The 27910-nt window shown below is 43.0% G+C and overlaps 1 long non-coding RNA gene across 1 annotated transcript in view; it reads left to right on the plus strand.

Annotated features, from left to right (window-relative positions):
• The first annotated feature begins 1182 nt into the window (after window positions 1-1182).
• Window positions 1183-27910, plus strand: part of LOC106044703 (uncharacterized) — a 54005-nt gene continuing 27277 nt past the window's right edge. Inside the window, exons 1-2 of the long non-coding RNA XR_010830796.1 lie at window positions 1183-1458; window positions 2320-2455. This is a non-coding gene — a long non-coding RNA (uncharacterized lncRNA). The remainder of the gene's footprint in view (window positions 1459-2319; window positions 2456-27910) is intronic.

Below are 27910 nucleotides of genomic sequence, written 5' to 3' on the forward strand. Positions count from 1 at the left end.
CTTTTGAAAACTTGGCTTGGTAAGACCCCAGGACCCCAATCACATTGGTGTTTGGAAAACCTTACGCAATGCATATCCCAGGCAGGCTGCACTGACATTACGCTGCATGCTCAGCATATAGACGGCCGTGACCACAGGTAGGGGAAAAACTTGCATAACATTCACCAGAGTGGCTGTGAAATGAGATTGGGTAACGTGTTCGGTAGGATTAAAAAAAATAAAAAAATTACACCAGGATAGTTTATGTTCAGTTTTAACTGTATTTGACATTGTGATTTTCCTCTTTGGGATTTACATAATGGAGAAGATTGTAATGTAACATTGCTGCTGTAAGTACCCTTTGGCTGGCACCTTTGCTTTGAAAACAATGCGGTCAGATTGATTTTTGTTGAAGATTGCAGAAATTATAAACAAGGAAGTGACATGTGCAAAGCGAGATGGCTCTGCTGATGTGTGGAGTAAAACAAATCACGGAGTCCGTGCTGGGACTGCCAAACAAAGCGAGTTTTGTGTTGTCCGCGTATTTGCATAGTACAGAAAATGCTATCCACGTAACTGGGAACCATAGGTTCCCCTCTCAAATTCCTCTGTATTAGTAGGGTATAAAAAGGTATCGGTTTCCAAAGTAACCATAACAACATGTTTTCATGAGTTCCTGTTGAGAAGCCAAAAACCTTTGTGAGTAATAAATCAAGCAGTTTATATCTCTGAACTTAAATCTTTTATTGGTTACTGATTAACTTAACTGTGCTGCCTGACAAATCTTCATAATAAATAAGCTAACCAGCAAGCACTTAAAAATCGAGCTAACTTTGTTTAAAGGAATATCACTAAAACATGATCTACATTATAATGAATTTGGCAGTCAGCATGTGGTAATGTGCACGTTTCAACATGAAACTAAAACCCAGAAATCACAAGACATGGGGAGTTATAAAGAGATCGCTCTGCAACTGCTCTAAGTAAATATTGATATCTATCAGCAGCGTTACTTACGGGCAAAAGGGGTGAACAATCGGCATCGTCCTTCCGAAGGAAAGTAGTGGCAAAACATCTATTAATGGCCAGAGCTGAGATTGCATGTGAGCAGAAAGTTATACCAGTCATTTGCGTGATTTTAGAGGGCTGATCTCTGCGTATCTTGTGACCGTAGCCATATCCTTTGTGAGGTCAGGATCTTGCTGGCAACATTTTGGGAGGCTTTGCTCTTTTTCCCCCCCTGTATTTTTTTTTTGTGGAAGGCTTGTGTGTGTTGTTGGCTTCCACAGTAAGTCTACATTTAAATTAATTAAACTGTTGACAGTTAAATTGTACTAAGTAGCTTCGATATAAAAGATGATTCCCAGATTTTTTCCATGCAACTTAAATAAATAAAGAAAGAAGAAAGAATCTGAGGAACTTCGTTCTAAACATCTGTCTGGGCAGATGTCAAAATGCAGAGTGTTGCTGCATTATACTGTGAGTATATGACACCATGTTATTACTCTTGGCTTAAATATTCACAATGGATTTTATGATCTATTTAAAAGAAATCTTTGATGCGAGTGCAAGCTCTTATCTTTTGTCATAGAACAAGCACCTATGCGGATCTAATTCTAGAGTAAATATTGAAAAATAGCACAATGTCTTTTACATCTTATTCACAGCACATGAATATTTATACAGAGGGAATTATGGATATGCGACTGTGGAAAAGATTTGGAAGATTTTTCATTGTAAATGGATTGTAGTGAATAAACTCCTTTTTGAAGTAAGTTCATATTGTTCAGGATTGCTCTGGATAAAATCATAAGCTTGAAGCTGTATGTTAGCCAGCTGATTATAATCTAGGATGATAATCTGCATTTCTTCAAGAAATGAGAGAGACAGTGTCAAGGACATTACAAATCCAATAGTAATTTGGGGAATTGAGCTAGAATGAAGTAGTGCTTATAACGTTAATATTCCAGAAACACGTTTAATTTTTGTTTCCAGATTGCATATATTAACCCATTTTATTAACCTGTCTATAGCCTTGATTCAATAAACCATTCCTATTCAGCATAGCTCTAAAGCATATGTTTGCCTTTAAACACATGCTTAAATCCCATTGACTTTTTAATGCTTAAAGTTAAGCATGTGCTTAGATGTTTTTGCTTGGGTCTGTAAAAGAAAATAAAAGTATACTGGGGAAAAAAAGCAATAAAGGATGAAACTTTTAAAATAAGAAATCAAACCCCCAAACTGTTCATTATCCCCTTGTACACTCAAGAACCTGCAAACTATTTTCTACTAAATACCTGAAACAAACAGAAACAATTTTCATGCATTATTTTGCAGTGCACTTGGACATTAAATTGCCGAGAGTCTATGCCAAAGAGCCCAACAATAGTGGGAATATCTCTCTGTTTGCTTAATGAGCAATGAATGGAAGTGTGAAGGTGAAAAGACAGATTCTGGGTGAGGGAGTGACAAGGTGAGACTGCTTCTTTATCACACCTTTTTCTTTTTCATTTTCAAAGCAGTAAAAAATAACAAAAATAAAAAATGTGGCTGGGAATTGCTCCGTAGCTCGCAGCCAACTGACTTGTGTTTACTCCCTTTGCTTGCTTCATGGGAAATGTCAGCTTGCTGCAGAAACTTTTAATTGGTTTATGAGTGATATATTCAAGCTGCTTATTTCCTAAAACATCTGTTTTTGTTTTAGTTCCCCAATGTCAAATGTTTGGTGATATCCCAAGGTAACACACTGTTTCCAAGTCATATTTCCTGGGGTATCTATCAATAAAATCCCCTTAAATTGAGCATAATGAAATTAGTACAAGGTAGTCAAGAAGTCTCCAGAATCAAGATATCAGAATGTCTCTATTCCCATTATTTTTTCTTATTGTTTGTGATTGACTGCTCTTGGGGTTTAGAGGAAGAAAAAGCCATGAGAGTTATGGCTTATTTCATCTTTTTTCCCCTACCTCTCCAATGGCCTTGAGCAACTCTAATTTGTATTGTTATGTAAATTGGAATTAAGCCAGGGGAAGCACAAGCCTCATGCTGCACCCAATGGCAAAATCCAGTCATTTTTCGACTCAGTGGATAGTGAGACTAAAACTTGTTTGAAGATCTGTCCTCTCCATGCGACAACAGGAGTCCTAATGTAAACAGGCAATTGTGAGAGCTAAAATGAGCAAAACATTTATAAGAGGTTTTCATCTGCATGCACAAACATATATCCATTTCCCACCATCCTGTGGCTTGGGACAGAAAGGAAAAATGCATTTTTATATAGTAGTTATCCCTCCCGATACCTGAACATATGTAGGGGTCTTCTATTTGGACCCCAAAACATGCTTAATTTGCAATATTTATCTACTAGGTGGCCCAAAACCCACTTGGATCTACATTCATCTATCATTTATTCTGAATTTTGTTTTTAAGCTTTGGGGGAAAGGAATACTTGAGAAGCTTTTTCCTGAGTTTAAGGAAGTTAATTTGAGGCAGAGGCTGTCCAACTGAACTCAGTCAAAACAAAACCCACCTCAGGACTAAATCAAGAAAGTGTCACTAATCAAAATAAACCTGAAAGCAGAAGAGGAGAGGGAAAAAAAATAAAAGTTTGCAGATTAACTTTCTTACCAAACTCATTTGCAACCGAATGAAATGAAGTTATAAGGATAAAATTCTCAGCAGATTTGCACAGCACAGTAATAGCCTTTATGCTTGGAAATTTATGGGCCATGGACAGTTTATAAGAAACGATGTAGTTCATCAGAGAAGCAGACTGATGGAGCACATGGGAGCATTCTGCACAGGAAGTTGGGTTTTGGAATAATACTTACTTTGATAGAGTTGTTTTGTTAGCTAAGTAAAACAGTAGGGAAGCCAATGGCCACTTAGGCTTCAAACATAAATATATATTTATAAGTCACCCAGCTGCTTAATTGAGATCTCTAGTGTTTTCCCTAAGCATATCTTATCCAAAAAACAGTAACACAAAATAACAACAGCAGCAAAGACCTGCTGTATACTGAGGTTCATTTAATCAGTCAGTAGTAGTTAGGGTGAAAATGGAGCATTATTTTAGGGGCAGATTCGTCGAGGCTCCCAGAGGCTCTTCAGCAGGAGTTCAGGTTGGGCTCAGATTGCTCCCTAGCAATTTCCTTCTAAAGAAGTAGTGGGATAGGTGCCCTTTGCCATACTTCTGACCTTTTTAGTGGCTTTTCCTCTGAAGAGGAGAGCAGCGCAACCTTTATCTGAGTTGTGGTACCAAAAACTTGCAACGTGGTTTGGGAAGATAGATGTTGGGGTTCTTGCTAGAGGCTGGCTGCATTGACCAAGGAGGGGGAGGGAAGTACATGGCGCTTCAAAATGTTCTCCAAGGGAAGTCACGCAGGAAATGGCTCATTAAATTTGAGCAAAGAGCTAGAAAGTAACATTTCACACTCCTGGACTAGAACAGCCTGGGTGAATTTGGGATCCCTGGAAAACACTTGGGAAGTTTGACAAGTTCTGGGGAGCTTTAGGAAACACTCTGGAGGCTTCACAAGGGTGCTTTATTTCTGAAGCATGCCTCCGAGATGGGGTAGAGGGTAAGGCCTCCCACTCTGGGCACCCTGGGGTGCTGGCCAGCTCCTAAAACTGTGGCTTTATTTGTGGAGTCCAAGGTAGGTAGACACTGGGGACTTGGGCTCAGCTTCAGCAGCCAATCCTCTTTCTTATGTGTTTCTCTCTTCCCCTAACAGGGGTAGGTTTTATTTATTTATTTATTTTAAGGAAGCTATCTCTGTTCAATCAGGGCCTTAAGCACAGGGTAAGATTTAAATATAGGCTACAATAATACGTTATATTGGGACCTCAGAAACATTAGAGGGCCTCAGCAGCAAAAAATGGACAGAGCTGTGAAAAACACACTTGACGGCCACTTACTGCTAAATACTACTTGCTAAGCACTGAAATATCACAGAAGTCCAACCTGGCCAACTCTTTGGGGGTCAGAGGCTGCTCCTGTGGTTGGGACTATCCTGAATGTTCACCACAATGCCCAACTGCTGGAACAATGCTTTTAGCTGATCTTTTTTAATTTCCCCTTTTCCCTCCCAGTTCTTAAGTGTATTTGTGTTCAAACCAGGGTTTGCTCCTTATCATGTTTGCAGCCCATTTCCTCCTCCTGTTTTATAGGCAGTGAAGTCTAAATGGTAAATTAGTGACATCTTCATTATTATGGCAGCAGAGTGCAGTGCCATCTGAATGCTATTCCCTGTAGGAGCGAGCAGAAGGAGAAGCTACGATGGAAGCGAAAATGATCGTATTCCAGTATAAATATCTGAAAACATAGCCAAAAACTGCTGTGCAGCTCTCTTGCTTTTCCTGTCGCTTCGTTTTACCAGCTACGTGTGAGCAGGAAGGAAAACATCTTGAAGAGCATTCACTGGCTTCAACAGCATCCTCCTTTCTTGAGACGCATCTGATTTTATCAATAGCAGCCGAGCCACGCGGCTGGAAATAGGCACTGGTATTTCAGAGAGCTCAGCTCACTGAGGGGGTGGACTTTCCAGATTTATAAGGAGCTCTTCCATTGCTGTTTGCACCTTCCTTGGGAAAAAAGGCTGCCAGTAAAAACGCCCTAGAGCTTACCAGACAGTGCGAGCCAGACGCTGCAGTGATTTGCTGCTCTTCCTTTCTTGTGTGAAGTGGGGGAAGCCTTTCAGCGTCGGATTGTTTATTTTGTTTGGTGGCTGTTGCCCAAAAAAAAAAAAAAGGTGGGGGGTATCTTAAATAATATAGTGGTTCAGGCAGCTTGAAGGTGTTGAAGAGAGCTGCTTGAAATCAGTTTATAGCAAGGTTTTAAATTGTGGTTTTGGCAAATCCAGAGCGGCAGGTTCATTTCCCATCCCACAGAGCTTTCCTCTGTGCTCCAAGTTCGCCCCCAAACTGAACGTGTCTGTGAGTGTCAGACCAACCTGGGGACACTTGCCATTTGTGGAGCAAAACTGAGGGACTCTACCGTTCTCCCCTCTCTTTGCCCCATTCCTTGATTCCCATGGGCACACTGCTGTAGCTTCTGAAACCTGTGCTGGAGCCCACCTCTGCGCTTGTGCTGGAAAGGGACATTCACATCGGGACTATTTCTAACGGGAACCTGGCCCTTCCAGGCAGGAATTGGAGGTTTTATCTCTGTCACTGCTTGATGTCCACAAAAAAAATTGTGCATGCATTCAGGGGAGCTCATTTGCAAAATTTGGGTTCTAGTTTGCTCTGGGACAGATAACACTTCCTATAAATTTTCTATCTGAAGGATTTATTTGATTTTTTCTTTTTTTTTTTTTTGAGTTAGAGATTTTATTTTAATCAGACTTTAATATTGGGCAGCTTGAACAAAGCTCTAGTTTGTACCCAGAAGAAAAACAAACCAACAAATAAGGTAGAAAGAAAACAACTGTTCTTTATAAGGGGGAAGATCCTCTTGCCTGAAGCGTGACACAGCATTGTAGTTTGCATGGCTCCATCTGAGCGCAGTGCTGGCGTGCCAGTCTCCCAGGGAGCAAAACTACCTATTCTTAAGCAAACAAACAAAGGCCTCCTCGGGAGTGATATCAGCTACCATTTTGCTTTCCTGCCCCAGGATCTCATTTTTAAGGGGTGTTTTTTTCATTTTTTCATTTTCATCAAGGGGTGTTTTTTTCATTTTCACCTTATTGTTGAGTGGGGGTGCTGGCAGTCTCCTTCCACAGCCCAGCTCCTAAACATTGCCCATATCTTGCTCTTGTTCCCTGGGAATCAGTGACATGACAGAGAGTCTGGTGGTGGGACAGCTGGCATAGCTCAGAGGTGCTGGAGCTGTTGTGGTGACCATCTGACCCAAGGATGTGTCATTTGGCTCTCTCTGCTGCTCTCCTGGCCTCCTGCTCTCCTTTCTCCTCATGTGACGTGTCCTCTTTGGCGTATTCATCCTGCCTTTGGTGTGTCATGGCAACTGTGTCAGATCTTTTATTATTACTTTTTTTTTCTTTTACCCTGCAACTGAACCCCGTCTCCTGGGAAATATGGGCTGAGCCCAAAAGATGTTAAAGTGTTTGCCAAAATGTTTTTTTGAACCTATGGAGGAACAGAAAAAAGAAAGGCAAAAAGAAGGGTCATCCCATCCTAGTTACGGCCACGTTGTGTGACTTCCATCACGTTTGTAAGGTGGATATTTCCCAAATTATGCAAAAGCAGTGTTGCAGAAGACATGGCGCAGGGTATTGAAGGAGACCTAGGGAGGTCACTGGTCCACCCCTTCACCTACACAGGAGCAGCTATTCTTGGGCCAAATCCAAACCCAGAGTGGACTGAAGACTGGCACACATGGCTCTGTTTGGTGTCCATTCCTCTAACTGCAGCCAGACCCAAATGCTGGGGAAAAAAAAAATAAAAAAATCAGAGAATGTGGCGCTCTTCTCACAGTGTATTGATCTGTTGTGTTATCATCATCAGGCCTATTAAAACCAAAAACATTTAACTCTCCTTTGTCACGATCTCTCTCTGTTTTGTAGCCTGACACTGCTGCCTCAACATTTAAGTGTATCATGGTTGTTTTCTGGGTAGTTTTAAGTTATCCTGGCTGATCTTCCTGCAGATTTGCCGGTATCTGTAGGAGCTATTGCGCACATACCAGTGATCTCTGTTCACTGAGCACCCATTTGTTGGAGGTGGCCAGCATTTTGCAAGTGGTGGGAGGCCATTTTGGACTTTTTCATCTTTCAGATGTAGCAAGCCTAGAGGAAACCAAGACCTTGTTCTAACCTCACATCCCACTGGGTCCTTCCAGCTGTCACCACTGCAGGTATAGGATACGGTCATCAGGAGTGGAAAAACAGCAGCTGAGTTAAGAAATACATTGCAAGCAACCTAGCTTCCTAACAAATTTGCTAGCAGGTTTTCCCAGCCCATCAGGAGTGGGAAATGGCAACCTGCAGAGCTTGTTAAATGCCAGGTTGGCATTGACTTTTCAGTGAGTGGGAGAAAAGCAGGGACCGAAGCTCCTGGAGGTGGCCATGGTTGAGTGCTCCAGCAACAGCATTAGGTGCTGAAGGTGGGGGGGGGGAGAAAAAAGCCCCGTTTTCAAGGGAATCTAATTGCTCTGAGTGGAGGCTGGAGGGATACTGCAGTACATTTCACAAGAGTTTACATAGTTCTGGATCCTCTGCCACTTAGAATGGAAAAAAGAAAGCCAATCTGTTTGATCAGGCCTCTCCCACTCGATATGTGTATTGGATTCTACATTAAAGCTTTTAACAGTTACGTACACATCTGAGCTGGAGCTATTGTTAGCCCATGTGATGGATTAAGATCAAGAATGTTAATGTTATCCAAAGGAACGCTTTTTAATGTATATTGCAATTGTATAAACAGGGTCACCAGAGCTAAATGGGATGTCAATGACCTATGAAGATCATAAAGTAAACAAAAGATCTTAAAATAAGCATGTAACCTGAACACGTCGGGGATTGTTGTATATCAAAGGCATTTGCTTATATAAAGTAAGGGAAAATTACTTACGGGTAATGTTGTTTGCCACAAGTCTACCTCTTGCCTGCTCTACAAAGGAAACCTACCCGGAGGGACTGGGGTATGTCTCCATCCACCAGGAAGCACCGAGCCTGCGGGTCCTGGCCAAGTAGAGACGAACTTTTGTACGTGCACAATTAACACATGCTGAGATCCCAGGGAGCAGCGATAAGCCGTCGTTCCTGGTGAGCAGCACAGCTCCTCCTGCACTCACTGGAGACGGAGGGAGGATGACCCTCCTGAATGCCTATGTTGGGTGGGTTTCAGAGCCCTGGTGACACAGGGAGACCATGACAAGTCTCTGGGTTCAGCCAGCTGGGTGGGAATTAGCAGATGCCAGGTGGCAGAAAATGCCAGGAAGAGTCTAAGCTGTTTTTTTTTTTTGTTTTGATTTTTTTCCCCTTCATTAAGTACGTTAGCAGGACTGATATAGGGCTAAAGAGGAGAGGGACTCTGTCCTAGAGTAATAGGACAAGGGGTGATGATTTTAAAATAAAAGAGGGGAGTTCTTGATTAGATATAAGGTAGAAGTTCCTTACTATGAGGGTGGTGAGGCACCATATTTAACTTCATGAGAACATCATAAAAAACTGTTCAGTAAAGTAATGGTATACTATACTTACTGTATGTATGGTAATTGTATGAGTTTGTTAATAAGTGTTCTTAGGAAAAGTCTATGCTGGCTAGTTCATATTTCCTTTTTATCTTCTACATTGTTATCAGATTATTTACTTCCAGATTTTTTTTTTTCATAGCAGATTAAAATACTGATCTAGAGTAACCCACCTCTTTAAAAGAAAACAACACTTCCTTCCCCTTTCCTGCCATGCTCCCCACCCTGACCTTTTCCAATCCCCCAGTTCTTCATCTGTCCTTCATAAGTCTCAGGTTAGCCTTTCAGAGGTGGCTACAGTTAGCTCCTTAATTGCCATTAGGTGATGTTCACCAAGCCCAGCTGATCTGGAAGTACCTAGTTTACTTAACTAGCCCACTGTGAATGTATTCTAGTGTGATGTTAGGTTGGTAGCTTATACTTTTGCTTCTGATTTTTTATTTTTATTACATGGTCCCAGGGTATGGTTGATCTTCTCAATAAGAATTGATGGAAAGCAAGGTGGAGAAAATAGAGGACTGGTCAAAGATTTTATTTCCCACGCATGCTATTTTGCTACCTGTACAGAAATCCTGCTGGACAGGAGAGCTTCAAGAATGTGAGGACATGACTGTTTCATCCTTTAACCTCTGTCACTCTCTGCCTGAGAATATGATCTGGGATATCAAAAAGCCATGCTGGATAGCAGCACAGGTGAAAAAAAAGTTTGTGACTGTGGTAGGGCAGGTCTGAGTGCTCCTTTCTGAGTAGCTGAGCACTGGGACGAAGGGATTTGCAGGCAGTGAATGATCCCTTTGCCTGCAGCCCTCACCCTGATCCATGCCATATGTAGTCTTGCAGTCCTGACAGAGCTGAGCATATGAATGCAACCATGAGGCAGTGCAATGCTGCTACTAAGAAGCAAGGGCCTGAGGAGCGGTTTTTGTTCTCTATGGTTTGTTGCTTCTTTTCATGTCTAGGTGGGCATTTCTGTGGCTTCTCTTTCCTTTCTTCAGGGGCAGGAATCTGGGGCCAGAGTTCCCTAAGCTGCTCAGGAAGGCTGATATCCAAGAGCCCTTCCCACCACCTCTGGTTTTTTTTTGCCGTTCCAGTTCCCGTTCTTGCTGCTCCAAGCAAGCCCCTGCAGGGTCTGTGACTCCTGTCCTGAGACTTCTCTCCTGGTTACGCTCTCTTTCTCAGGGTCGGGAAATCCTGTTCAAGGCAGAGGAGGACTGCGATCCAGGTTCTCCACTATATTGGGAGCAAAAACCTTCTTTCAGCTCTTGGAAGAAAGCTCAAGGAAGCTGTTGATGTTTAAAGCAGTTGCTTTGGTTGACAAGCTGCCCAGTGGTGTCCCTGATTGTTCTTGTGTTACCTCCAGGGGTTTCTTTGTTTTGGCTTAATTTTTTTTTGTTTGTTTGCTTCAGAGAAGGTTAGTTTCCATTTACCTTTGGGAATTTTCCATTACGTTAATGCGAATTGGAATAACAGCGCTTCAGAAAGACTACATAGAGAAATACAGGCTTATTCCTTGGCTATTGAGAAAAAGATCATGACACTGATAGACCCTTGGTCTTATGATTCCCATTAGGTATGGATATAGTTCTGATTTCTTCCTGAGATATAAGATCTAATGCACCACAAGGGAAGGTGAATCATCCATATACAAAATGGCTCTTGCTACTTCAGTAGGCTCTTCAAAGCACGCAGAAACTCAGCTGTTCTCCATTACAGATATTACGATAGTAATCAGCAATTTAAAACGCTTTCAATAATTGTTAGCCCAAAAGGTTTTGTTTATTTGTTTACAGGCATTGAATTATGGTTATTATCAGCTCTGAATGACATTCAGCATTCATTCTGCAGCTCTGTCTGTTTTCAAATATTTGGGGATGTCCTCGTTAGGATGTTTTCAAGGCAATTTTCATTCACAGCAATTCCAAAGCACGCGCTCTGTATGTGATCAATTAATTACCACTTGTAATCAAAATTTTTCTTAACATGAAGAAACACAGACAGCAAATATGCCTTAAACTGTCTTTGTTTTGTCAGGAAATGACCTCCCAACATGTTTTAAAATATGTGAATAGGTTTGTGTTCTACCGAGAAGCATTGCTGTGTGGCTTATCCTCCATGAAGGGCTGCAGTAAACAGGACTTTGCATAGCATTTATGATGGTGGGGCTGGTGGCTGTGTGTTATGGCTTTGGTCCTCCTGACTCCAGAGAATCTTTCAGAGGATGTAAGTGTTGCTGGTTTTTGTTTTCTGATAGGTACTTAGCACTGGAAACATGGCAAGAGCTCAGAAGCAATTACAGGGATATCAAAGAAAGTTCAGCTTAATTAATAAATTTTCCTTGCTGGTAGAAATTAAGCACATTTTCACATTTTATCCAAGTGATTTAGGAGCAATGTTCACATTTCAGTGGAAGATTAGCATCAGATGTCTTCAGGCACGTGTGTCCACCACAGTGATATCTAGGTGCTACTTCCACTGTTTGGCACGATGTCTACATAGTGGGTGCTTATGCAAGAGAAGTGACTGAACTGGAATAAAACAGCTTAAAAGGGAGGAGGTGAGTCTGGGGTTTAAGGTGAAGAGTTGCTTGGGAGAGATTAGATTATCTGCCCATCAGAGGGCTCTTCCTGTTTGTTTGTTTGCATCATTTTCCGAAATATCTGGTGCTGGCCTTTGTCAAGATAAGATGATACACAGGTTAGATCCTGTGTGGTCTTGTCCGTCGGGAAGGAAGGGCGTTTGGCTAAGTTAAGTAGCTGAGAGTTGCAGAAAGCTGGTCTTGAAGGGAGCTTTCAGCTGAAGATGGATGAGCTCCCCTGCTTTGTGGACCCGTTCCCCCTGTTACCTGATTTCTTTATGACAATCTGGCAGTCGCCTTAGCTGGTCTCTCACTGCGAGACAGTTAGCGCGGCACTCACAGCACTGCAGGAAAAATGAACCCATTCAGACCAAGTAAAACACTTGGAAAAACATGCAGATGTCTTTTTTTTTTTTTTTGGTAATGGATTTTTTTTTGGTGGGTCCCAAGTTGTGCTTCCTCTTAATGCTTTGCTTACAAAGACCTTTTTGTGAAGACTGTCAACCTTTTCACTAACTTTGGCAATTTTCTTCTGGCACCTCTATCATAGAAGAGGAGAGAGGAAGGGGCTGATGACAGGAGCCCATTAATTAAAATTAGATACTGTTTTAATATTGGTCACTGTCTTGAAGCTGTAGCAATAGCAAAATGCCTTGGTCTTTTTTCTTCCCCCACCTGGATGAAAAAAAGAGGTTAGGTTCTTCCCTGCAATGAGCCACCATCCTGTGCATTGAAATGGGGGTCTTGAGAGATCTGGCTGAGCTTTCTGGGTTGTCTGGGCAGATTGGTACCATCTGGAAGGCTGGCTGGGGAGGGGATTTAAAATCTGGACCCTGATATTGGCTTTTGAGTCTTCCATTTTTCTAAAGTAGCTTTTCAGTGGGAGTAAATGACTCTAATTGTATTGAAGGAGCTTTACTAATTCACACCAGCTGAGGAGCTGGCCCCTGAGGTCTGGGCTGGCCTGTTCTTTCTGTGTCTCTTTTTTTTCCCCCCCTTTTTTTTTTTTTTTCTAAACCCAACATTTTGGATAAGTGTAGCAATGGAATTCCTGGCTGCTTTGCATTCAATTTGAGATGCAGCAGCACCTTTTGGGGCCAGTGTGGCTTTCCCCAGTGGCTCTGCTATAAAGACATTTCTGCTTGTGGAGATGTCTTACTTGCCTCTTCCACCTCCATCCAGGAAAGGGATCATGAGATGGTCAGTTGAGGCCCTGGCAGCGCATGTCTGATGGTCCTTGCTCAGATGATTTAAGATGTTTTGGCCCTTTGTAGCAGCAGAATGAGTAGGAGGAAAAATACAGCTCTTCCTCTGCTCGTTTTGGGGTGGTTTAAGATGTTGGGCTAGTTTGGGGTGGTATAAGATGCTGGGCTGGTGGGGATTTTGGCATTGACTTGATTGCACAGACTCTGCTGGGCGGGCATAAAACCCCAGGCTGGAGGTGCTGAGGCTGGGAGCACTTTGCACAAATTTTTGTACAGCACAGCTTTTCTTGAGGTAACCAGAGAAAGAATATTGCAGTTCAAATGTTAAAACTGAAGCATGTCTTTACTTAGCTTCTTTTTTCTTTATTTTGCTTCTTTTCTTCTTTATTCTGCCTTAGTTGTAGAGTCCTTTAAAGGAGAAAAAAGAAAAATCTCCTGCTTGTCACTCTTTCAGATGATATTAAATGACCTTGTTGTGAAAGAAGGAGCTAGTTCTAGGTAGCAGCTCTGAAGCTTTATTGTTACAGTCCAATCCTGCTCTTAAAATGAAGAATAAAAAATACAAATGTATACAAACAAGAAAGACGGGGAGAAGAAGAAAAGAGTGAAAGATAAGAAAATGCTGCGTCTGATGCTTGCAGCTCACTTACTGGAAAATCAGTTTGCAATATTTCTGCTTGTAGTGAGCTTTAAAGGAATCGGACCAGATGCTCAGCACATGTAAATCTTGCTCCTTTGCATCACTCTGTACCTGGCCTGTTGTCTTAGCTTTCCTCCAGTCAAAGACTTGCAAGAGGAGATTTTTTTGATGGCTGAGCAAGCCTGACCTTTATTAGGCAGGAGGTTAAGAAGAGACAAAATGGGAGATGGAAGAGACAGACCTAGAGTGACTATTAATAGGAATGGAGGTGTACATCTCAGGTGTTGCTGAGGGATTCAGCTGCACCTGATAATCCCTATATCCTTATCTGGAGCAGAGGTGCTCTGACAGGCATGCTTCTTGTTTCCCTCCCCTCAGAAAGCTGGGCCAGCACATCTTTTAATATATGCAGGCAATATAATCAGGAATGGCTGAGCACCAGCAGGCAGAGATGGCCAGGATGCTTGATGGGGGCTTGTTCATGTAATTGTGGTGGAGGTGTGACTCGCCTCTGTGCTTCTCACTGCCACTGCTGTGTTTGCACCTACTCCCTGCTCATGCACAGACAGCCTCCCTTGTATGAACACCACCTTGGCATGGCTAAAACGGTCCTCTGACCTCACTGCACATTTCTCAATAACCATGTCGTTTCCTCCAGTTGGAGCACATCAAGTTGTCATTACTCACTTGGGTTTATTTTTACAAACCATTTTTACATAGGATGTATATGTGCTGAGGTGTCTGCCTGCTGCCTTTCACCTGCTTGGGACAAGGAAAGACGTCATTGTGAACTTCAGTACAGTGGTTCCTCTATATAAATATTTTATAAAGCTCACAAGAGTCCTTTGGGGTTGCGAACGATTTGTCCCGTCAATTCAAAATGTTACCTAATACCAATAAATGCTAATAAAGAGCTTGTAGCTGGCATCATGTACCAAAGCACTAAGTATTTGTTAGGAGTCACCTGTGCAAGTGCAAGGCCAGCCAAAATAATCTCCTAATCAGTTATAAAAGGTCTACAGTACTTGTCAGGAGCTCAGTGTGGGGCAATAGCATTGAGAGTTGTGGTTTCTGGCTGAGGCACTAAATCTGTTGCACATGGAGAGAAGCCAGAGCAAAAGGTCCTCACTGGGACCCATTCTTTCCCCCATTTGGGGCAGGGGGTGGAAATTTAAATTAAGAACAGCAAGTCTTCAGATAATTATTTCACGTTTATCACTGCTATAGAGGGAATAGTGTGTGTCAGGTATGCCGTTTTGTGAGGATGCATCTATGAGTGTTTTCCAAAATTGCTGTCTCTTCTGGTGTGCCAGGAGCGTCTGTGTGCTGTTTCTCATGTGCATTCAATGGCACGTGTGACTCAGCATGCGTGAGGCTGCTCAAGGGATATCTCAGGGTAGTAATTGTTCATCAAAGGCAATCTTCATACCATGTAGGAGGTCTTCCCATGTGAGGAAAATCCCAAATTTGCCTCTAGAACTTGCTTTATGGCTTCTGGCTGGGTAGGGTAAAGACTTTGCAGAGGGGAACAAGCCACTCTATCTTCCATGTTCCACCTAAGTTAGTACTAAAACTTTATTTGATATGTCCGGTGATTTAGGAATTTAAAGACCCTTTTGGCCTACCATCATTCATGGGCAAGTATGTCATCTTTCTGTGCACTTAAGTGGAAAAAGTTGAAGTCTCTCCAAAGAATATATTTTTGACTGTAGCTGGAAAGTTTGAACGGTGACTTTTCAGGGAGCTTTTAATAGGAGTTGAAATCAGGAAATATCAGAATATGTCTCCTGAAGTGCATTCTCTAATCAAAGGGGAACATACTTTTTTTTTTTTTTTTTTTTCCTCCCCCTAAGCACGCACTTACTGAGCTTCTATGATGATTAATTAAGAAATCTTTCTTAGATTGTTCCATCTCAGAGTGATAGGTGGTTATAGGGATCATAACTGTACTGTGTGCCAAAGTTTGCTTCTGTCCCAGGGGAAAGCAGAAGTCCGTGTGACACGGTGGGACTGCTCAGCCTTATCACCTGGGATGCTCTCGACTGGTGTTTCAGTGCTAGCAAAGTGATGCTTTTTAGGATTAGGAGCAGGTTTGCCCAATCAGACCTGGGGTGCTTGTGTTTTGTGTAGCCCAGAAGAAGGGCTATGTCTGGCGGCCCCTTCCTACTGTTTTTTTCCCCCCTAAGGATCTTCAGATCTGTGCTTGGGAGCTTGTGGGCTGGTAGGATTTTTCTAGTTGTCTTCAACCTTCTGTCTGGTGTTCCTGTTTGTAAAAAAATAAAAATAATAATAAAATCATCAGATGTACATCACTAGCACACCCTGTGTGAAACCTTGTGGCATCTGATCACGTTCTTATCAATAGATAAGGGGGGAGCTGCATTTCAGTGGTGTTTCAGGTGCACACAGTTTGTGTTCAGGGCAGTCTGAACATGCCACGTGGCAAGAACGGTTGGGCTCATCTGCTACCAGCCTTCACTCTGGCTTTGGCCAGCGCTACGGCCCTGATATGTCTTAGTGAGACACAAGAATTTGCCAAGCATGCCGTCAATCTGTGTGGTCCTGAAACTCAGCGTTTGGGCAGGCAAATTCTGTTCGGTGTTCCTAAGCCATGCATTTGCCTGCCCGCAGCTGAGGCTGCCTGAATGTTTGAGCCCTTGCTGCTTCGGCTTTGGCCTTCTCTAAATGTTCAATCGGTGTAACTTTTTCTTGGAGCAACAGGCAAAAAATAAAATAAAATCAAAAATTGTGTTTTAAAAATGGTTGTCTTCAGGAAGACAGTATAATATTTATGCTATGGGCATCCCACAAACTAGGATGGGTTGAAGTATGCTTAGCCTCTGGTTTACGAAACTGAGGTCAAACGTGACATGTTTCCAGATGACAGATTGTCAGGATTGCTTTGCCAAACCACATTACCAAAATTCTAGTCCTTTGTGCATCAGCACTGTATTTATTTGGGTTGCAGTTTGAAAGTGGCAGGATGAAACCTGCTGCATCTGCCATTTTTTATGTCAAGAGTAACAAAGTGTGTGGTTGGCATGACTGGACACTAAGATTTGTGCAGCTGTTCATGGTTTGTCTTCATTTTCTTGTTGAATTTTTACACTTTCTCAGAGAAGGAGGCTTGGGATAGAAGGAGACTTGAGGCAGTGTGCTATGGAAGAGGTCACAGGTCTGTAGGAGTGCTGCACAAAAGGAGGCCCTGGGCAGGATGTGGGGTGCACCAATGTCACTTGGACTCCCCCAAGGCAGCAGGAAGAGCTGAGCCAGCCCACTGCTGCTTTCTTATGAAAACTGTCCAGTTTGTCTAATGGAGAAGTGAGAATGACCAAGCAGCACTGTGCTACCAGACCAGCAGGTGAGCAACCAACCAGTGTGAAACAAAGACGTGCAGCTATGGAATGGAAGAGGTTGTTCTTGTCATTTGCTAGGGGCTATGTCATTATCTGCACATGGTGAGGTCTCACTCCTACCACACTAGTGATGCACATGTCTTTTTGGCTAATCCTGCAGTGACAGCACGTGGGTAGATAGTGACTGAAGAATGGTTTCCCTTGCTCTGCTAATGCTTCACTTCCAGCGAGCGTAGAGCTTCAACTCCAACCAGGTATTGCAGGATTTTTTTTAATTTAATTGAAATTTCTTTGCAAGACACTCCAGAGTAAATACCCTAAATTGCAGAACACTGTTGGTAATATGGAACATGTGATTTATTTTATTTTTTTTTAACAAACTGATCTGGGAAAATGTTTCCACGCTGACAAAAACAGAACAAATGTAGGTCAGTGTCTGAAGGAGATGAAAGAAGCCAAGTGTAATGAGAGCCTATTGTTTCATGCTGACATATGCAGGAAGCTTGTGGAGAACGAACATCAAACTAAAATGTGAGGAAAAAAGAATAGAAGGCATGAAAATCATCATACTCAAGAAAACAAAGAGATCACAGAAAGTTAAGGGGCATGCTAAGAAATCTGCACTAGGAGGCTAAATAAATGAGTTTCACATTTCCCCTTCTCCCTTCTCTTCGATTCTGGGTTTCTCTCTCCCATTTGTCTACTAGGTAGCAGCCTCGTCTTCCTTCCAGGAATACTTTGATATTTTTTCCATCCTATCCTGCAGATGCCAGGGCCTAGAGAGATCCAGATGGCAAACAGACCAGAAGAAAACGCCTCTTCACTGTTTCACTTCTCGTCTTCCTCTCAAGCTAAAACACATGAAAGATCTATTGAAAAGAACAGACAAGTCCTATTTACTTTTTAATAAGTAAATTTAGTTTACTTATTTAACAGAAGTTAATCCACTGTTCAAACAGCTGGAATAAATATGAGGAAGCAATTTAGAGTCTAATTCTTTGCTTGCGTTCACCAGTCTTACAATGGTGTATTTTCTTGGACTTCAGAGGCATTTTCCTGACTTGGGCAATGGGCATGGAGAATTGGACCTTTGTACTAATTGTTTCTGCCACTCATTGTCATCTGTAAACATATCTGTAAACAGTTTTGGCCAGCCAGTGCCTTCCCCAAAATTTCAGCATGGATCTAAGAGACCTAAATCAATACTCAGCTCTGGAATGAACAGCTCTGAGAGGAGAGCATTGCGTCCTGAATGTTTATGGATGGGGCACTGGTGCCTGTTTTCCTACTGACCACTTCCTTTTCACAGAGCTTTTTTTCCGTCTCTGGTAATAGAAAAACATCTCGGTGGGAAAGCTGTCTGCCTAAATCCTGTGATACCCCATTGACTTGAGTCATGTCGCTGGGGGCTGCCCCAAGGGGGACTGCCCTGGTGACTGCAAGTGTTCTCAGGATTGCCCCTTGCTGTACCCTTCCTTAAGCAGGCAGGATCCCACATTTCCACCCTGTCAATGTAACAAAGGAGTCCTGTGACAGCCTGATGGGTGCTCTGTATGCTGCTGCTTCTGTGCAAGCTCTGAATTCCCAGCACCATGGAAGGCATCATCTGATGAGAAGTGTTGGTGGGCCACTACTATTCCTTAGAAGTTCAGTAGTTTTTCACAGTAAAGTTGGGAGCCCTGGCAAAGAACAAAAATTTCCTATCTGTCATCCTTACAATGCAAAAAAATGAAGCCCAGATTTTTGGGTTATTTTAGGGCAAAGGGTGATGATGAGTGTTTCAGTGCACTTAGTGATACATTTAAATTGGTGATTTATGCAGCCTGACATTGACTTTAATTTAGCTCATGTTACAAGTAAAGTAATTCAGTCCTTAATGAAGTGTACTCCATGTGACATACTGAACATGCGATCTGACAATCAGTGGCTTAAAACCAGCCTAGGTCATATTTTCTTGTGTCAGTGGAAGTGGGCTGTCAGTTCATAAACCGAACCCGAGGTATGCTGGCCTATCACTCTTGCTGAGGTATGGTGCTGAAGCCTGGGACAAACATGCGTTAAAATAAACTTTTCTAATCAGTTGAAGGGAAAGGGGGTGGTGGTGGGGAATGTTAGCTGAGCTGTTATATGGATGACAGCATAATGTGCACGTGTGTATGTGTACATATTTACTCAGGATTTGGCTATGTAAGTGTAGAAAAAGGGTTGATAACAAAAAGATTCAGACTCCGAACTGTGCAAAACTTTGGATGGTGTGGCAGAAGAGGGAAAGAGTTTGGTACGCATGTTCCTGAGTAAATTTGTCATCTCTGAAGTAGTACAAACTATGCTTGCCTCAGCTCTTACGGAGGTCCAGAATAAGGCTCTGTGGTAAGTGATAGAGAGCACAGCCACGCTGGCTTTGGGAATGGTTCAGGGGACTTTATGCGTCTGCATTTCAAAGGCATTAACAGAACAGCTCCCAACGGTAAATATGCAAATCTTTTTAACATTTGTGAGGAGATTCATTCTTGCTTGCATACAGAGAACGAAGCAGAAGTTTTGAGTGATTCCAGTAGGCAACACTTAAAAATGAGCAAGCTTGCTGCAGCCTGTGTCAAGTCACAGCTGTGTCATTTCTTAGTGCAGAAAGTTGACTAAAAGTAATGTGGCAAACTTTTGCTTTCTTTGCAACAAGGCTGGTTCAGACATCTACATCATCCTCTTCTTCCCTTTCTTATTTTACAGAACTGCCAAGAGTACATTTCATGTAGGCGAGTGTGGGATTTGGGGGCAAGAAAGAAGGCAACAAGGGGAATTAGATTCTGGGTCAGTTGTGAAAATGGTATCTCCCCCCTCACCCCCCTGTGTTTCTTTTTTTTTTTAATTGGAGCGGGGGGGAAGGACAGATGTTGCTGTGTCCCAGAGCACTTTCTGGGAAGGGCAGGACAAAAGTTGTAATGAAGGAGAACTTGTCAGCTGAAAGCATGTCTTTGCTAAAAGGGAGGAGTGTGGGAAAGACGTTAGCTTGGGTTAAAATAGCACTGCAACTGAACAGCCTGAGTTATAACTCTGGCTAAAGTGAAATCATTCCAAACTCCCCCATCAGCTTGAACTTGAGATGCTGATCCAAGTGAAGTGCCCCTCACTGAAGCTACCTTGATTTTATCGGTGTTTTATCCCCAGGCGAGGTATCCGCAGCAGCCTGCCTGGTTTACCATGTTGTTTTGCAGCCTGCAATACTTTGTGCTAGGGGAAGGCAGGATCGTGGGCAAGGCAGTGGGAAGCAGCTTGCTTTGAAGAGAGGGCGAGTGGGGAAATAAAGGTGGCTTTTCACCAGCTGCTGGTAGCCTGAACAGTGAGCTGCAGGTCTGAGCTCGGCTGGCACCCTGGGACAGGAGGGTTCAGGTCTTGGGGCAGAGTCACCGGTCAGAGAAACAAAGGTGCATTTATTTAAAATGGGAGGCACGCAGCTGCTTCTCGTGCTTGGTTCCAGCAGCTCTTGATTTTTTGGGGTGCTGAGCAGCCTCGGGGCTTCTTGGCTGGGGAGAGAATAGGGTTGGTTATGAGGGAGAATGGGCAAAGCAAAGATTGAAAATATCCAGGAAAAAGTGAATTTAAAAAAAAAAAAGTAAGAAAAATGCAGTGAAGGATCCTCAACTTTCAGGGTTATATAAATGCTTGTGAATAAGCGTTTGATCTTTCACCTCAAGATGTACTTAATACAATATATCTGACATCTTGCTGTTTTCATAACCATGCCTAAAATTCTGGAGTATAGCAGGGGGTCTGTGGAGACCCAGCCCTAGAGTATGACACTTTATTTTAACATTGCGTGTGACACGGGTTTAGTTTTCTAAGGAGCAAAATGCAGTATCGTACATCAGAACCAAACTAGAGAACGGTCTAATTGCTAATGAAGTATTTGTACACTTTCATCCAAATAGTTGATTGATCAAGGGAGGGGTGTTTGCCTTTTTGGTGGAAGACATGGTAATTAAGTAGAAACAAAATACGTGACAAAAAAATAAAAAAAATAAATCCCAGGAATAGACTGCAAAATCACAGGTTCTAGCTCAGCCCAACACTATACAATTTCATACTTGATTTATTATGTTTTAGTCTGGGAGCTTCAATAGCGTCTAAAAGTTTGATAGGCAAACCCCAATGAGATTCTCCTGGTTCCTTTGAAAATTGCAGGAATTTTCTATTTACAGCATCACTAGTGATCAATGGAATTTTTGGGACAGTTCAAGAAATATTAAACAGGCTGAGTTTGCTCTTTATGAATTAGCCTGGTGTTTATTCAGCAGATCATTTTTCATCGAAGCACAGTATTAAAATTTCACTTGTTTGTTATAGGGTTGTCAGAAAGAAATCTATTTCCAAAAATATACATTTCCATCTCCCAGTACCGTTTCTTTTTCTGCTGTAGCTGAGGTTATGTCAACACTCCCAATGTAAACCCCCTCATTTCAAAGATTAGTAATGCTGGCATCCTCAGCCCAGACTCAAGCATAGGAAAAACATAAGATAGGAGCAGGTTTTGAAACGATTGCTTTCAATGCTTTTGCCTCTCGTACGAAGTGTCACTCTGTACAGAAAGCAGTTGTGTTCAGCCTCTGCTGCAAAGTTACAGTCGGAAGAAAGAAGTTGCGTGGACCTTTGTGTTGTCATTATACCATTAAAGCACTCGTGTCCCAGAAGTTTAAACTGGCTGCCCTGCTAAGATTTAAAAGTCAGTCCCTGCTCAAGCTCAGTAACTTTTTCCGTAGGGTTGTTTGCCATGCATAACCATAGCAACATCACACGGGGCCGTGCCAGGGCTCTGGGATGGTGCACGCTTCACACTTGTTGCCATCTTTTGGGTCCTCCTGTAATATATACATTTTAAACAAGTATACAGCTGTGTATTTGCTTAATCTGGAAATGTTTTGGCATCTCCCATGGAAAAATAAGGGCCGAGCCCTGGATGAGGCTTAGGAATGCCAATGTGGCGCTGTGGATTTCATCATCCTCTCTTTCTTTATCAGCCTTGTTTCCTGCCACTCGGTGGGTCTGAGCTGCACCAAGAAGGAGATGGGTGTAAGCAGTGCCTTTTGGGTACCAGTTAAGCACCTGAGGACAAAGCCCCAAGAATTGCAGAGCTGCTGCAAGGCTCCTCTTTGTGGTGCACTGATTGCATGTGCAAATTCCCTCTTGTGAGCTGGGGCACCCAGCGAACCCCAGGGACACCTCCCGCTGGAGGTGACAAAATTGGAGCACATCACAGCTCAGTCCGATTTATGTGCAAGATTGGGATTTAGCTTCTGTGCTTGGCATCAAAGCCCTGTACCCTCCTGCCTGCCACTGGTTGCGTGTCCTTGGCCTATGGGAAGGACAGGGAAACCTACAAGCAGAGTGCTCAGTGTTCCTGTGCCCTGCACACGGCTAACTGCCTGGCTGGAATTTGCACAAAAATGGTTTATAAGAGGCTGAGAGAGTGGAGGTAAATGTGGCATGTTGAGAAATTATCTTGAGGAGACACCGGAGCCTGCACAGTAAGCCTGCATGAGCCTTGGTTCCCAGACATCGTAACTATGTCCAGCTGTGGCATGGGTGACTGGGCCACCAGGTACTCCTCACTGCAGCCCCTAGCTGCCTGGTGAAGGTGAAAGCATTGAATAAGAGAACCGGCTGTCAAAGTCTGTTTCCTAAGCTGATTTTGAAGAAAGATGTAGGTGACAGTAGAGTGACTTCTGGTGCTGTTGGCATAGACCTGTAAAGGAGACTGGCATAATGAAAATGGCACTTCAGATCAGAGGGACAGCTGAGCCCTCCTGGAAACCCTGACCTTGGGAATACCTAATGAGCAATGCTCAGAAAAAATGGTTGAAACTGAAGGTGAGACCTCTAAAATGCATGGCCCTCCTGGGAGAGGGAGCAGGAGCTGGTATGCCCAGGTGAAGTGGATGCACAAGCACGTAGCTCTGAAAGGTACTGCTGTAAGAAAAGGAAATGTGCTGAATGCCTGGAGGCTCAGAGGGAAACAAACAAAACCAACTGAAAAAGCCTGTAGAAATGAGCAGCTCTCTGACTAATGTGCATGGGAGGAGAGGCTGTTGCTTTTGATTTGTACGACCTCTCCTTTCCAATAGCTTGGCTTGCGAGTCTGAGGAAGGGCAGGTGTCTCCGAGACCTGCCACCGAGAAGCTGAGCAGGGTTGCAGTTTGGGTGGTGTGGACCTGTCTCTGTAGGCACCAGCCCGAGCTTGTCAGTTCACACAAACGTGCTTCTGAAGGCAGGTTCAGAAACCAATGTGCACGCATTCTTATTTGGCTCTCTTTTCTTTGATTACTGACGTCTTAAGTGGAGGAGACCATGTCTAGATGTTCCTGATTTGATGCATATCCAGTAATTTGAACACTCCGCCTGGAGTCTCTGTGATTTTGCATGACAACAGGATTACATTTATACAATTAATTAACGTTTGCTTGACCACTTTTATCCAATTTCTTTCTCCAGCACATAAAAGAGAACCTGACATAAATTTCTCTTTCAAAACAATTGACTTAGCAACTGCTGACCTTCTGTTCTGTCATTCTGAGGATTGATTGGATATTGTTGGATTGTTTCATTCTGCAGTAATTAAACATAAAATTAATTATGCTAGTAACCTATTATTTCTTTGAACCAAGGACTAAGTCATTTGTTTATGCTTGGTTACTCTGCGGGTTCTGACATCAGACAGCAAAATCTTACTGTTACAAACAAACTAAATAGTATAAAGGGAGCAATTTAATAACCAAAATATAATATAAAGACTTCTAATTTCCGTATGGCTGGCCTATTGCATTAGGTTAATATAATTTGATCTATAAATCTTTTAAACCTTATGATTTTGTAATTTAAACATTTCCTGGATGGCTAATCACGCAGGGAAAGAATAATAATAATAATAAACTAAAACAAAACATGAGCCAAAAATATACCTTAAAAGTAGATTAAAAAGATTAGATAGGAGGAGCATTTGTAGAAGACTCAGTGAGCCTCGGTATGGCTGAATTTCTGGAGCTTGCTGCTTGCACAAGACAGCCTGCGTTCAGTCTGGTGCTGATGCAGAATTTCCTTTGTTACAATGAAAGTGGTGTTAGATATGTTTACATTGCTAGTATTTGGTGAAGAAAGGAACATCAGAATGACAAGTTGATATTATCAAAATATATGTGCTCATGGACACCAAAATAGTATTTTGTGGTTTTCATTAGCGTAGGCCATATTAATTTAATTAACGTGATTGAATGTTGTATCATACCATAAGGCAGATACTGAGCCCTCGCTTATTACTCACCCATGGGCTATAAAATGCTACGGCTGGCAAAAGGGAGGCATGTTTGTGTGTGCCTGCACTCCTAGCTATGGTTTCATGTACATGCTTTGCCCTGAGCTGGTGGGGATGGTGCAACAGTAACCCTGTAAAAAAAATAAAAAATAAAATGGAGAAAGGTAGAAAGAGGAGAAAGAGGCAGCAAAATTGGGGATCATGGCATGGGCTACAGGGAGCTTCCTCCATCAGGATAGTGGTTCAGTGGTGCTGCAGAATGGCTGGGTCCCTACTGGTGGTGGCTGTCCTCTTCCAGGTTCAGCAGCTTCTTTCTGGGACTCGGCCTCCAGCACCAGCATCACCCAGGGAGATTTATGCTCCAGACTGGTGCACTGCAAACGTAAAACCTTTGATATCTGTGGCTACCAATAAAGGATGAAGCTATTGTACTGAGTCTTCAAAGTTGGTGCTTCACGTCCCTGACTCCATTTGTCACCACTGGGGCTATCAGCCAGCCTTTGGTGGCACACAGGGAAAAGGACACATGGGAAACGCTGCAGAGCCTTAATCTCCCTGTCAGGTTTGCCAGCTACCAGCTTCGCTCATACCTAGAGCTGGCTCTGACGAAGCTCTTGTAACACCTCCATGTTGTTCCATGTCTCTTTCTTCTCTTTAACCTTAGGAGATATTTGCTGGTAGCCACCCTCTTGCAGCTCTTGAATCTCTGTGCTTGAGAGCTACACTCTTCTGCCATGTCAGGACATACATCAGTGGCATGGGAATCTTGAACGTAAATGACTTTTTAATTGTATGACTCCACATAGCCAGTTGTTGAAAGATGCAGCGGGTGAAGAGAGAGCAATACTTTACAGACCAAATACAGATACCAATATATGAGCCCTTTGTTCTCATTCCCCTGCCCTAAGGCAAGTAATACACTCAGGTCTGTGGACATCGAGCCTAATTTGATCTCACTTACCCCAGTGAAACTATATTGACTTTGGTGGAGACACTACTTCCCACTGATATAAATGAGAGCTAACTAATTCTTGAGGCCACTAGCTGTTGCCACTCGGGTCCAGGAAGGCATGCAGCAGCTACAGCTGCCTGTTTGTCATCAGCTGAGAAATGACTCTTTTGTGGGTACGTTTTCCAGGCACGTTTTTCACTGTGGCGATGGAGGAATTTTGGCTAATGAGTTGTTTCAAGTATCTTAGCATTTCTGCAGGAGCAGCTTGATAAAAGCCTGCCATTAGCTCATGGTTCAAGTGTACAATCTCATTGCCCACAGGAGTAATGGGGAATTTTTTTCTGGAGGATGCTGTTCCCTAATAATCTATTTTTCCAAGACTTTGACCTGTGCTGACTCTGCGTGAGATCAGTCATCCCCATCTGTACTAAAGGGTCTTTTGTCCTCTCTGAGCTTTGCCAGCTCCCATCCATCCCAGTCCCTTAACTCCCCATGTGCGTGTGCACCTTGCTCTCTGTTTTTAACCTCACAGCTTTATTTGCAACCACTTCTTCAGGGGAGTTCAAGAGACAGTGTTACTTTGTAAACCCCCATTTGCAATTTTTCTGTGAAAAAGGTTGTCCTGGACTCTTTCTGTCTGCATGCCTGCAAAGTCACTCTTATTTAATTTAAGAAATTAGATTCCCAAGATTTATCCTTAAAAGCGAATTTCAGGAGCTGGTTCTGGCATCCTCAGAGGATGTAGGTACCCACATTTTTTTCTTTAGCTTCTATAGATTTATTTTTATTTTTAAATTTGCTGTCTCCTGCAAGCATCTCAGGACTGCTTTTTAGCAATGTTTCGAGGTAATGTGGTAGGTGAGGAAATGTTTGACAGCATTTGCATCTCCAGTCTCAAGAGCTATCTCATATCTCTAGAAAACCTATTACATGACTAAGCTTTTCAGCACGATGGTGTGATGGTCTACATGATCTTTTCCCAAATACTGTTGCTCAGATAGCAGTTGACTTTCTATAACTGCAAACTTTGGCCTTGGCATCTTGAAGGGCACACCCCTGATAGTCACTTTTGCTCTGTCTCAAACGGTCGACCAGAAGGGCAAGCAGAAATCAGGGCAGTCCAAGGCCTGTTGTGTATCCTCGTACCCACCTGTCCCACACGCTCTGTTTCACACCAGTTTTACTCCAGCTGCACGTAAACAGCTTAGCAGTGAGTTATGCTTTCCAGCTGACTGCTGCTGGTTATAAACCCTGAGTTATTTTTCATGAGCAGACCCTCTGAAGCTGTTCTTGGTGTCCTATTTGATGACGAGAGGAAGAAAGCGTGTTACAAGTTTTCTCACGGAGAGTCAGTTGCTGCTCCTTATGGAGCCCTTATGGCTTTGGGGATAAAAGTCCTGACTCCACTGCTGACCTGCCCCTGATTAGAGGGGCTACTCTGGATCTTTTGGAGCTCTTCCAGGAAGCAAAGCTTGAAGGCAGGCACACACATTGCTGAGGTCAGAAATGGAGGAGAACACGGAGCACAAACTAATTTTTGGCAAGTACAGATCAAAGCAGGACAAGGTAATAGTGCATACAATCCAGTTCGTGGGCCTCCAGAGCTAAACCTCAAAGGAAGTGACTGAAATCAGCAAAAGAAGAGGAATAAAGATCACTGAAGTGAAAACTATCTGTTCTTTTCTCCATCTGCCCAACTTTTATATGGAAATTTTTTGCATATTTGGTTGACTTACTTACAGACAACTTTGCCCATGTGTCATCTCCCACAGACAGGGTGGGCTGGGGCAGTGCACGGGGAATGTCCCACACTTCTGTTCTCCCCTGCTCAGTCAGTTCTGGTCACTGCTGGCCAGGCAGACCTTTGATCTCCTAGGATCCGGTGTTCTGTTTGCTTACTTTCTAGTCCCAGTTTGCTTGCTTGTGCTGGTGGGAGTGCATGTTCCAATCGTCCAAAGCCACTGTGTCTTCTGGCCTGCCCTCTGGAGCAGGCAGCCAGCAGCTAACGCAAGCAGCTACCAAACGCCTTTTCATGGTTTGCATGATGGAAAAGTTCACCTGAAGTTTTACCCCTTGTGTTTATGAAGTTGAAAAACCACGCAAGTTTGTTCCCCTGCTGCTGTGTTTTGAGTTTTCTCATTTGGAATGAAAAGATAAGGAAGAAAATTACCTGGGCAGACCTGCTCTGAGAACAAAGCACCTGGAGTTTCCCTCCGATAACAGGCTGCTGAAGAAAAAAGTTAGCTCCAAACCAAACATCTATGTCAATGCGCTCTACGGTGGACAAAGAGAGACCTCAGTGTTACCATGTGGCGCTGGTGTTTTCAGATTAAGACGGGGGATTAAGGAATTTTACTCAGCAATTTGAGATGCTTTGTTAAGAATGGAGGAGATTTGAGCTGCTTTGTTCTCAAACCACATGTTAGTGAAAAAGCAAACAGGCACTTAATCCTGACAGACAGCAGAACTTGACATCGGTTCCTCCCTTGGGATGTGACCAGGAGTTCCACATGTCCGGTTAAAATGGTTGGTTCTTCCTTTTTTTAGGAGCCTCGTCCTCCACCAAAAGCTGGGCTGCATGCTGTACCTATCCCCTACATGGGGCTCTGTGGGGGCCTTGCTCTCCCCAACGAGAGTTAGCATTGGAAAGCATGCACAAGGTGCCAAAATTGTTACTGAATAGGGCTAAAATACATTCTAACTTCAGGTCATGCCTCTAGTCTTAAACAGGACCATGCCAAAAAGAAAA

The sequence above is a fragment of the Anser cygnoides genome, chromosome 3 (assembly GCF_040182565.1).
Source record: "Anser cygnoides isolate HZ-2024a breed goose chromosome 3, Taihu_goose_T2T_genome, whole genome shotgun sequence".
Taxonomy (NCBI): domain Eukaryota; kingdom Metazoa; phylum Chordata; class Aves; order Anseriformes; family Anatidae; genus Anser; species Anser cygnoides.